Source organism: Melopsittacus undulatus, chromosome 14 (assembly GCF_012275295.1).
Source record: "Melopsittacus undulatus isolate bMelUnd1 chromosome 14, bMelUnd1.mat.Z, whole genome shotgun sequence".
Lineage (NCBI taxonomy): Eukaryota > Metazoa > Chordata > Aves > Psittaciformes > Psittaculidae > Melopsittacus > Melopsittacus undulatus.
This window is the reverse complement of record NC_047540.1, coordinates 980,189-990,506: the sequence shown is the minus strand read 5'-3', so window position 1 is coordinate 990,506 and position 10,318 is coordinate 980,189.

Sequence of the window (10,318 nt, the reverse complement as noted above, 5' to 3'; positions counted from 1 at the left end):
ACACCTTGTGCTCTCCAGGACAGAGCCAGGCTCTGCTCAGCCCCACCTGGGTCCCCTCTCAAGCCCTTTTCAGAGGGTGGCACATCCGCCTTCCCCCTCTGAGGGTACCAGGATAACTGCGGCTCCATAGTCCAGGGGTTTCACCGCTCACATCTCCCCACTCAAATCCACCTGATCGTGGTGATTCACTCCTGGTTCTGATGGATGCTTCCATTTGAAACGCTTCCCAAAGAGCCATTCCCAAAGCTCTGCCCTGACACAGGCACCTTGCGCAGCTCCTCCTGTGAAGGATGCTGCAGATCATTCATCTGTGTGACCTTTTCCTCGCAGTGTTTCTCTTGCATCTTCCCCATCTCTTGGCCCTGCAGACGTTTTGGCAGGCTCTTTGCTTCTGATGTATTTGAAAAAGGCTTTTATTACCAGCTTTTACACCATTAGCAAGCTGCTCCTCCAAGGCTTTCCTGGCTTCAGCTGACAGGGTTTAATATTTAGCTCTCTCAACCTTCGTGCCACTCCATTATGTGCACATGTAACCTGCCTCTTGCGCCTGCCATCTCCCCATGTCCCTCAGGCTCTTGCATTCCTGGACTGAAAACATGGGCACAGCCTTTCCATTCTGTTGCAATATTTGATGCTTTCCCTAAAGCTTCAGTTTATGGACTCAGGAATCCCTGGAAAATCCAGCTCTTGCTGTCACCTTCTCCAAGCCCAGAAACAAGAAAGGAGATGAGGAGAACCCAAGGATAGGTCTAATAACAGATGCTTGGAAGCCTTGTGCAGGGACCTGGCACCTGGGAGCTGTGGTGCATTGGGATGATGCAGGGGAACCCAGGGATACTTGTGTGTCCTGGACCAGGGATCACCCCCCAACAGGACACAGCAGTGGAGGTCCCTGATGTGGTGTGAGGTCAGGAGTGTTGTGGCACAACTATCAGTGCAGAGCAGGTCATGGTGGTGGTTTCCAGAGGACATTTCCCTTTCCAGGTGCCTTTGCCTCATGTTCCCACCCTCTCTGGGCTGCCTGGGGCACATCACCCTGCACTCGGGTCCTTCTACCCACCTTAGAGGAGCCCCACGGCCCCACTGGATGAAGCACTGCAGCATTGATGGCTCCACAACCCACTGGTGGCAGCAGGACCCTTCATGTCCCTGTGGCATAGGCCATAGGTTCTGGTTTGGTGTGCAGACAATATGAGTGTCTCTCCTCCATGCTCTGCATCCTCCACTCGCTGTGGGGTCAGGAAGGGTTGTGGGGTGAGAGGGATGGATGTGGGGCTTCATCTGGATGCTCATGGGATGCAGATGGTGGATGACAAGATGCTCGAGGCAGGAGCTGGTGCTGAGACACTGATTACACCCGAGTCCTTGGGGCGAACGGGGGGGCACGTTACAATCAATAACAGCTCTGGGTATTATTTAAGAAGTCAACAATATCAGCTTCAGGAGTCCCTCATCAGAGGCCTGGATGGCTGGGGGCAATTCAGATAACACCATGGGAGATGGCTGGGGAAAAGCAGGTTAAGAGGAGCAGTTGCCTCCGAGCAGCACAGACTGTGTGTTATCTGCTAGAGGGTTTCACTGTCAGGACTTGAAGCTTTTAATGGCACAGCTTGTGAATGAAAAGAACCCTTTTAAAGCAAAACGTGGTGCCCTCTCCAGTGTCGGAATCTGACTTTGCAGCATTAGCAAGGAACTGATCGATGGTTCATATGAACATCACAGTCTCCATCGGCTCGTGCTGGGCTCAACCCTGCCAGGGTCTTTGTATGATCTTCATGTTTGGGCCAGCAGCAGAAGAGAAAATGAGAAGCCCCAGGTATTGATTATAGATGTCATGGGAGGTATTGCCCCTGGTCCTTGGTGGGACATCCCCTCACCAGTCTGTTACACAGGGGTGGTCTGTTCCGCACTGCAGTGTGGATGAGGACTGAGCTGGTCAAGGAAGGAGAGTCTGTGCTGAGGGTGCTGACCTGGATGCTTGCTCTGCAGTGGGTGCTCCTCTAAACACCCCACAGGCAGAGGAACACCTCAGACCATTGGGAGAGAATCGTAAATCCCAGCCTGGTTTGGGTTGAAGGGACCTTAAAGCTCCTCCAGTTCCAACCACTGCCACAGGCAGGGACCCCTTCCACTGGAGCAGCTGCTCCAAGCCCCTGTGTCCAACCTGGCCTTGAGCACTGCCAGGGATGGGGCAGCCACAGCTGCTCTGGGCACCCTGTGCCAGCGCCTCAGCACCCGCACAGGGAACAGCTTCTGCCTCAGAGCTCAGCTCAGTCTCTCCTCTCTTGGGCAGGTTCAAGCCATTCCCCTTGGCCTGTCCCTACATCCCTTGTCCCAAGCCCCTCTCCAGGTTCCCTGCAGCCCCTTTAGGCACTGGAGCTGCTCTCAGGTCTCCCCTTCAGGAGCCTTCTCTTGTCCAGGCTGCCCCAGCCCAGCTCTCTCAGCCTGGCTCCAGAGCAGAGCTGCTCCAGCCCTCGCAGCAGCTCCATGGCCTCCTCTGGCCTCACTCCAACAGCTCCAGGTCCCTCTTGTGCTGCTGCCCCAGGGCTGGATCAGGGCTGCAGGGGGGTGACCCCAGATCACAGCAGAGGGGCAGGTTTCCTGTTGTCAGGTTTTCCTTTACAAGCTGAAGGTATTTCACCTGCAAACAGGTTTTCGTGGCCTGGGAAACCTGGTGGCCCCAGTGCTGGTGTCTTCAGGATGGCATTACCCCCATGCAGCAGGGACCTGCCAGCACCACGCGAAGGTGATGCCCAGCTGCCAGGTTTCACCAGGATGGAAAGGGAAGCGAGATGGCACAAGCCGGTGTTGTGCAACCACGTGGAGTTACTCATGGTCAGATGCAGCATCAGGAACCTGCTTTTCATGAGGAACTTGACTTGCAAATGAGCCCTGAATCTGGGTCAGGCATTTCCCACACTGGGGATGGGTGGACGTGGGCATCGGCTCCGTACCAGGGAACCTGGAGACAGGAGGCAGAGCAGCCACAGTGTCTGCACAGAGGCGAAGCTCTGCAAAGGGCTGTTTGGGTCCTGCCATGTCAAGCAGGATGAGGTGGGTGTGAGAGAGCCTGAGAGCCACTGGCCCTGGGATCACCACCCAGACCTGGCTCCGGACTGAAGGTGCCTGATGCACAGGAGGTGCAGGTCCCTTCAGGCCTCCTGGAACACCACTGGTTGGTCATAGCTGCCCCTTTCCCAACAGCCAAGCAGAAGCTGCTCTGGAGATGATGCACTGCATTAATGCAGGGAGATCAGCCAGACCTGGTGCTGCCCTTCATGAGGTTTGTGTGGGGTGGGGAGGAAGTTGACCAGAGCTGTGTTACCAGCCCTAGCCCTAACCCTAAACTAGACCTAGACCTAACCATAACTCTAACCGTATCCCTAACCATAACCTCAACTGTAACCCTAACCCTAACCTAGACCTAACCATAACCATAACAATAACATAAACCTAAGCCTAACCCTAACATAGTCCATGCAATACAAGAGCAGGTCCTGCCCCAGCTAAGCAGAGCAGACACCTCTGCAGGCTGCTGCCCAGGTCACTGCAGCATCCATTCAATGCTCTTCAGCTCACAGAGTGGCAAAAACCATCCCTAGCAATCCCTGATGTCTGCATGTTCGGGAGGATCCTGTTGTTCCCATGGGATGCTCCAGCACTGAGCAGATCTGCTGAGCACCCAGAGCTGCACCACTGGGGTGCTTTAGGTGTTTCATTCCAACATCCCTCTTTGTCCAAAACTTCAAGAATAAGGCCCTGTTTCATTTGCATGCATGCCTGGGCACTGGCTGTGGATATGGAAATGGGGCACTAAACAGGGGTTAAAGTACAGGCAAGTGGCTAATCAGATCTTCACATCCTATGTGCCGACTGGGATGCCCTCGCCTGATTTGCAGGTTGCTCTTGCCTTGTAATCCTTTAATTCCTTGATCCAAGCAGTGCATTCAGTGAAAATCAATGTAAATAAGGCTCCTGTGGTTCTGCCTCTCCCCATCAGAGCCCAGTGTTTGAGTCAAATGGACCAAAAACTGCTCTCAGCCACTTATTTATGCTTTAAAGCGAATCCAGCCTAGAGCAGGATTAGATGGATTAGCAGCTGAGCATCCCCCTGCCCTCAGAGCAGGCCCAGCCAGCCAGGCAGATACTCACCGGTGGGAACCCTGTCCTCCAAACATGACATGTATTTACAGGGCCTCTTGGCTGCTCATACCCAAGCCCATCTGTTCGGCTGACTCGGGGTCTGCCCATTGCTTGGACCGCTGCCCTGGGGCTGGGGATGCAGGCAGACTGGTGCAGATAGGGGATGCTGGAAGCTGTCCTTGCTGCCTGCACTGCATGGGGATGGGGTCACAGAGCAAAGCAGGACACGACAGGAGCAGGGGTGAAGGGAGCTGAGGGGTGATGCTTTTATCAGCATCTTTGAGCAAGGAGGTGAAAAACCAAGGGTGAAGCCTGAAGTTATCCAGGTTGGATAGGGTTTGGAGCAAGCTGCTCTAGGGGAAGGTGTCCCTGCCAGTGGCAGGGGTTGGAACTGGATGAGCTTTAAGGTCCCTTCCAACACAAACCAGGCTGGGTTCAATGATTCTATGAATATGGGCTCAAATCCACCATCGCAGGCTGGCTGGAGGTGGTGCTTCCCAAAGGCTGGGCTGGGAAGCCTGGGCCATTCCCTGGGCTGAGAGATGCTTGATGCTGTGCTGTACCTCTCCCAGGCTGCTGCTGTGATAGGTCTCCATGTACCTGGGAGCCAAGGGCATGCCAGGTTTGGAGCTGTGTTGGTGCACGTGTGGAGTGAGGATGAGGTCTCAGCAGTCCCTTCCTGCCCTTGCCCACATCACCTCTGTGCTGCAGCATTGCCCATCCCATAGCACTGTAAGGGTCAGGGGAAACTGAGGCAGGCAGGGAAGGAGGGGCAGGAGGCAGGAGGTCTGCACTGCTGCAGGCTGGGAGCGTCAGGGGTTGACGTGGATGTTCCCAAGGCAATGGGGGAGCCGGTGACCGCATCCATCAGGATTCTGTGTGCAGGGAGGGCCCCGCGGGCTGAGGCTGTGCTGTTTGTGCGCAGAGCTGCTGGACAGGAGCTCAGCCCCGGGGCAGGGGCCAGGACTGCTGCAGGGTGGGATCACTGCGGGATGCTGTGGGATGCAGGAGCAGGGTCTGCGCTGTGAGCTGGGCTCTTGGAATGCCCCATGGGCAGAGGCAGGGAACTGCACGTCCTGTGCTGCCGGGTCAGCAGGTCCCGGCTGGCCGGAGCCGCAGGAATGCTGGAGCAGAGCCCCATGGCTCCAGAACAAATACCTGCACACACAGGGGGGGAACCAAACCCACCCACCCCTCACCAGCACAAACGGGTGTCTGTGACCTCCTACATGATGGGGGCAGATCTTGGGGGCCCATGAGCAGGCTCTGCGGACAGCGGGGCCCCTATTGGAGCCCCATAGGGTGAGGCCGAGCACCCGCCTCAGCCTTCCCGGCAAGGCTCTGGCACATGGAGCAGGGAGTGGGTCCGCACCCAGCTCCTTCCCGCTCGCGGCCGCTCCCTGTGCTGCAGCCGGGATGGCGACGCCTGTGCCAGCATCCCGACACTGCCATAGGTGCCATGGGGGCCATGGGTGCCATGGGTGCCATGGGGGCCATGGGTGCCATGGGTGCCATGGGGGCCATGGGTGCCGTGGGTGCCATTGGTACCATAGGCTCGGGGTGCTGATGCCCACTGGGAATGTGGATGTTCCCTGCCATGGGGCTCCATTGCAGGTGCGTGGTTTGGAGGGGAGGAATGTCCCCAGCACCACTTCTGCCTATTACAGCTCGGGCTGAGCTCTGCGGCACTGGGGGCTATGGGTGAGACACCCCCAAAGTGCGACCGGGCTGCTCTTCCAGCCGGGAGAAGGAGGGGAAGCAGCAGCTCAGCACAGGGGGAGAGTGCAGTGCCCGTGGGGTGCAGATGGAGGAGCTCAAGGCTCTGGGTGCAGGACTCACCCCACTGGGGAGCTGGAGGCATCCCCAGGGATAACCCTGCTTTGTGGACCTGCACCGGGCTGCAAGCATGGGTGCAAGGGAAAGGGCCTCAGGGCTGCCTATGGAGGGGGTGTGTGTCCCAGATGTGGAGCACAGCTCTCCAGGCATGGCCGAGGGTCTCAGGGTGCTGGGAGACACCCACCCCTCCAGCATCTCCTCTGCCTCCCAGACTCAGCCTCATCTCCTCTCCAGGCTTGCCTGGGGCTGTGGCATCACCAGCTCCATCTCTGCCTCTGGATGGGCTCTCTTATCCATGCCTGTCCTGCTGGGACCTCCTGATCTCCTTGTACCCAAAGCAGGGCTGCCCAGAGGACATCAGATCCTCAGCACTGCCTGGGGAGCTGTGTGGGACTGGGCACAGACACAAACCCATTGCACAGACCCAGCAGGGCAACAGCCCCAGCACATCCCTTTGTCCAACTTCCCAGGACCAGTGCAGTGATGCTCTCAGTTCCCAACCTCAGGGATGCAGGACCCACCGGGGTCTTGTGCTGTGATGGGGCAAGACCCCCACTATCACTGTGCCTGTGGTGGGGGGAGCCCAAACCATACCAGCAGTGTCAGCCCCGAATGGGCTGGATGCTGACCCATGCTCAGACCCACACCTCATGTCATGCAGTGATGGACACCGCAGTGATGGACACCGGACCCCTGCCTGCGGCCGCTGGCTCCCTGTGCACACAGAGGATGCTTCATTCCTGGCCGATGACCGAGGAGCCTGGAGTGTTTGCTCTGCCAGGGCAATGGGACACAGTGGGGCTGGGCTGTGGTGACACAGGCACAGGGGAGCAGTGGGAGCACAGAGACCTCCTCCAGGGCTCTCCAGGGTATCAGCAGAGCCTGGCTCCTGTTGGTGTCAGCAGGGCTGGGAGGAGGTCCTGAGCACTGCTGGGTGCTGGAGCCCAGTCTGTGCAATGCAGGGCATGGGAACTGGGATCATAGCCATGGGATGGTTTGGGTTGGAAGGGACCTTAAAGCTCCTCCAGCTCCAACCCCTGCCATGGGCAGGGACCCCTTCCACTGGAGCAGCTGCTCCAAGCCCCTGTGTCCAACCTGGCCTTGAGCACTGCCAGGGATGGGGCAGCCACAGCTGCTCTGGGCACCCTGTGCCAGCGCCTCAGCACCCTCACAGGGAAGAACCAGGGCCACTGAGCACCTGCCCGTGTGTGTTCACATGGTGCAAGTGCATTTACATGCGTGCACATGCATGTACACACACATGAGCATGGGCACATGTGTGTGAGTGCACGTATGGATGTGTGTGCACGTGAGATTGCACACACAGGTATGTCTGCATGCACATGTGCGTGCATGAATGCATGTGCATGTGCCCATGCTCCTGCAGCCCTGCTTCCTTGCTTCGCCTCCCCTTTCTATAGGCAGCATGTGTGTAGGTATCCCCTGGACACTTCCTACAGGCATGTTCTGCTCTCCCCTTGGAAATGCAGTTGTTGATATGCAGAAATAGGGAATTGTGTTCAGCCCCTGCTCAGTGACCTTCAAAACCATCCAGCAAATGCAGCTTGGACCGCGAGCCCAGCCAGATGGCCCTTCTCAACCACGCTGGCCCTGCAAACTGGGGTTTTACTCTTGATTCCTGCTCCAAGGCAGGCTCATGAAACAGTGCATTCAGTATGTGCTCTGGGAAGGCAGCCGAGGAGGAGGAGGAGGAGGGAGGAAGAGCGCCAAGCCGGGATGGGGAGGGATGGAGCATCCGTGGGCTGGTGGCTGAGAGGCTTTGGGGTTTGTAACTGAAATGTGGAACACAGGGTTAAGTTTGGGGGGATCCAGACCTGGAGGAGAAGGGTCTGGGTGTGGGTATCCAGGATGCTGGGGCTGCTGCTGGTGTGTGAGCAAGGTGGAGGGTGGTGGGAGACAGCTCTGGTGGTGATGGAGAAGAGCCCATAGGGGTGGCTGGACCACAGTGGTGCCCAAGGAGGAGGAAAGAGCAACCCCAAACTGCATCACGTAAAGAAGGGAAGGGTTAAGGGACCTGTGGGAGCTGAGCCTCTCTGGGAACATGGGAGACAGCTGGAAAGGATTTAAATAACTCTTTGCTGTGTGTCTGCAAACCGTGGGTGCCAGCGAAAGGTAGTCTGGGTTCTGATAATATCTGGGCTGACACACTCCATGTGCTTAACAGTTTGCAGTTCGCTCAGGCAGATGAGACTAACTAGGAAGCGATCATGCAGGGATTCCTGGGTGCTGCATTAGCATGCGACCTCAGAGGAAGGGTTTTGGCTCTAAATGCAAATAGAGGTTGAAGCTATTGAAGAAGCTGGAACTGATTCCCTTGAAAATTCAGGGGTAAGCAAGGCCCTGGTGCAGGGGGAATCCCAACAGGGATGCTGAGGATCCCTTGGTGCAGATGCCATGGTGCAGGGGGTATCCCAACAGGGATGCTGAGGATCCCTTGGTGCAGATGCCATGGTGCAGGGGGTATCCCAACAGGGATGCTGAGGATCCCTTGGTGCAGATGCCATGGTGCAGGGGGTATCCCAACAGGGATGCTGAGGATCCCCCCTTGTGTGGTACCCAGAGGGATGCTGGGGCTGGGATGCCCTTTTTCTCACCTCCACATTGGCCACCAAAAGCACCCATAAGGAGACACTGTGACAAGTGTCTGAGAGCTGTCAAGGCGATGCTGAGCCCAGGGAGCTGATGCAGCCTTTTGGTATAAAGACAGGGAATAGTGTGCTGAGCTGCAGGGATTTTACTGCCTTGTGTTTGGCCATGGTAGCTGTGCCAGAAGGTGAGATTAGTGGGTTCATGAACTTGCTACATGACATGTTCTCTATCAAGCAAAAGGATATTTAGTCACTTGGAATTGCTACCAGGAATTAGCGCTGGAAACTGTTATTAAACATTACTATTATTAAAGATCAGATTTTTCCCTAAATGCCATTGGGATGGAAAATTCAGGACCTACAGCAAAGGTTGGTCAGGAGCTTCCCACCCATCTTATATCACACTGGAAATGGAGCTGTCAGTTACATGAGACTGTTCCTAGACCATTCCCAAGTGTCCGCGTGTTTTTCCAGCAAACTCCAGCCCTTCAGAGTGCACTGATTTGGGTTTCAACTCAAAACTTTCCTTCCTGAGATGTCACCAGACAAAAAGAGGTATTTTTGCTTTTGACAACCCATATAGTCCCACTCTGATGGTCTCCTATGTGAGGCTGTGAAGGAGTGGACAATCCCTGATGCTGTTGGACTGCCTGTGTCCCTTCCATAGGCTGCAGGATCAGCATCAGCCCTTATGAGACACTTGAGAATCCAACCCCAAGGAGCACAGGGGTGTGTTGTTGCCCCACATCCCTCCCTTTTCCAGGCAGGATTAGGCAGCTTTGCTTTCCTTGTCTGCTAGGGACTGACTTTGGTGCTTGGCAAGCAGGAGATCCAGGTCCCTCCTGGAAACCTGCTGAAGGAAGACGTTGCCTGGGATGGTTTTCCATCAGAAAATGGGATTTTATTGGAACAAAATCCTTCCCTGGGAACTTGTCAATGTTCTGCCATCTCCCCCAGGAAGAAGCCTCCCAGAATCACTTTGACTTCCTTGTTTCAGCAGTGTCAAAATGTTTATTCCGCTCATGTCAAAACACCCAAGTTCATTTTGGGAGAGGAAAAACATCACATTTGACTTTCCTCCTTCCATCCTCCCCTCTTTCCCCTTCAGCTTCCCTGGAAGTGTTTGCATCTGTGCAGTTTGGGACCCCGGCACCCTGCAGATGGGCACACGCGGCCTTCCAAAGGCTCCATGTGGCATTTGGGTGGATTCTAATGGCACAGGATGTGCTGTACGTGTTACTTTGCTTCTCTCAGATGCCTGGCACACTGCTAGGGTTTGTCCTGGGGAGCAGATGCTGTGGTGCATGTTGGGGGTCCCCCTGTTCACATCATTCTGAGGCCATTAGCACCTAATGCTGCTCTGGAGACAGGATGAGGGAAGTCTGAAACCTTCACCATGGGCATCCAGCCTTGTCTGTAGGGGCAATTCTGCTTTAAGGTAGGGAAACTGAGGCAGCAGGTGAGCAAGACCATGTCTGTGCAGCACTGGGTGCTGATGAGGCATCAGGGTGACTGGGCGAGGAGGTCCAAGTGCTGTCACTCAAGGGATGAGGTTGCTCAGGGTGATCGCAGGGGGATGCACCCATTATAATGGAGGAGGAGAAATGATGTTGGAGAAAGCAGGAAGAGAAAGGGACCCACAGGAGCAGCATGGGAAGGGTTGTGCAGAGTGGGACTTCCAGCTCAGCTTGGCACTGGGGAGCTGAGCTCTGGCTGGGAAATCCAGGCTG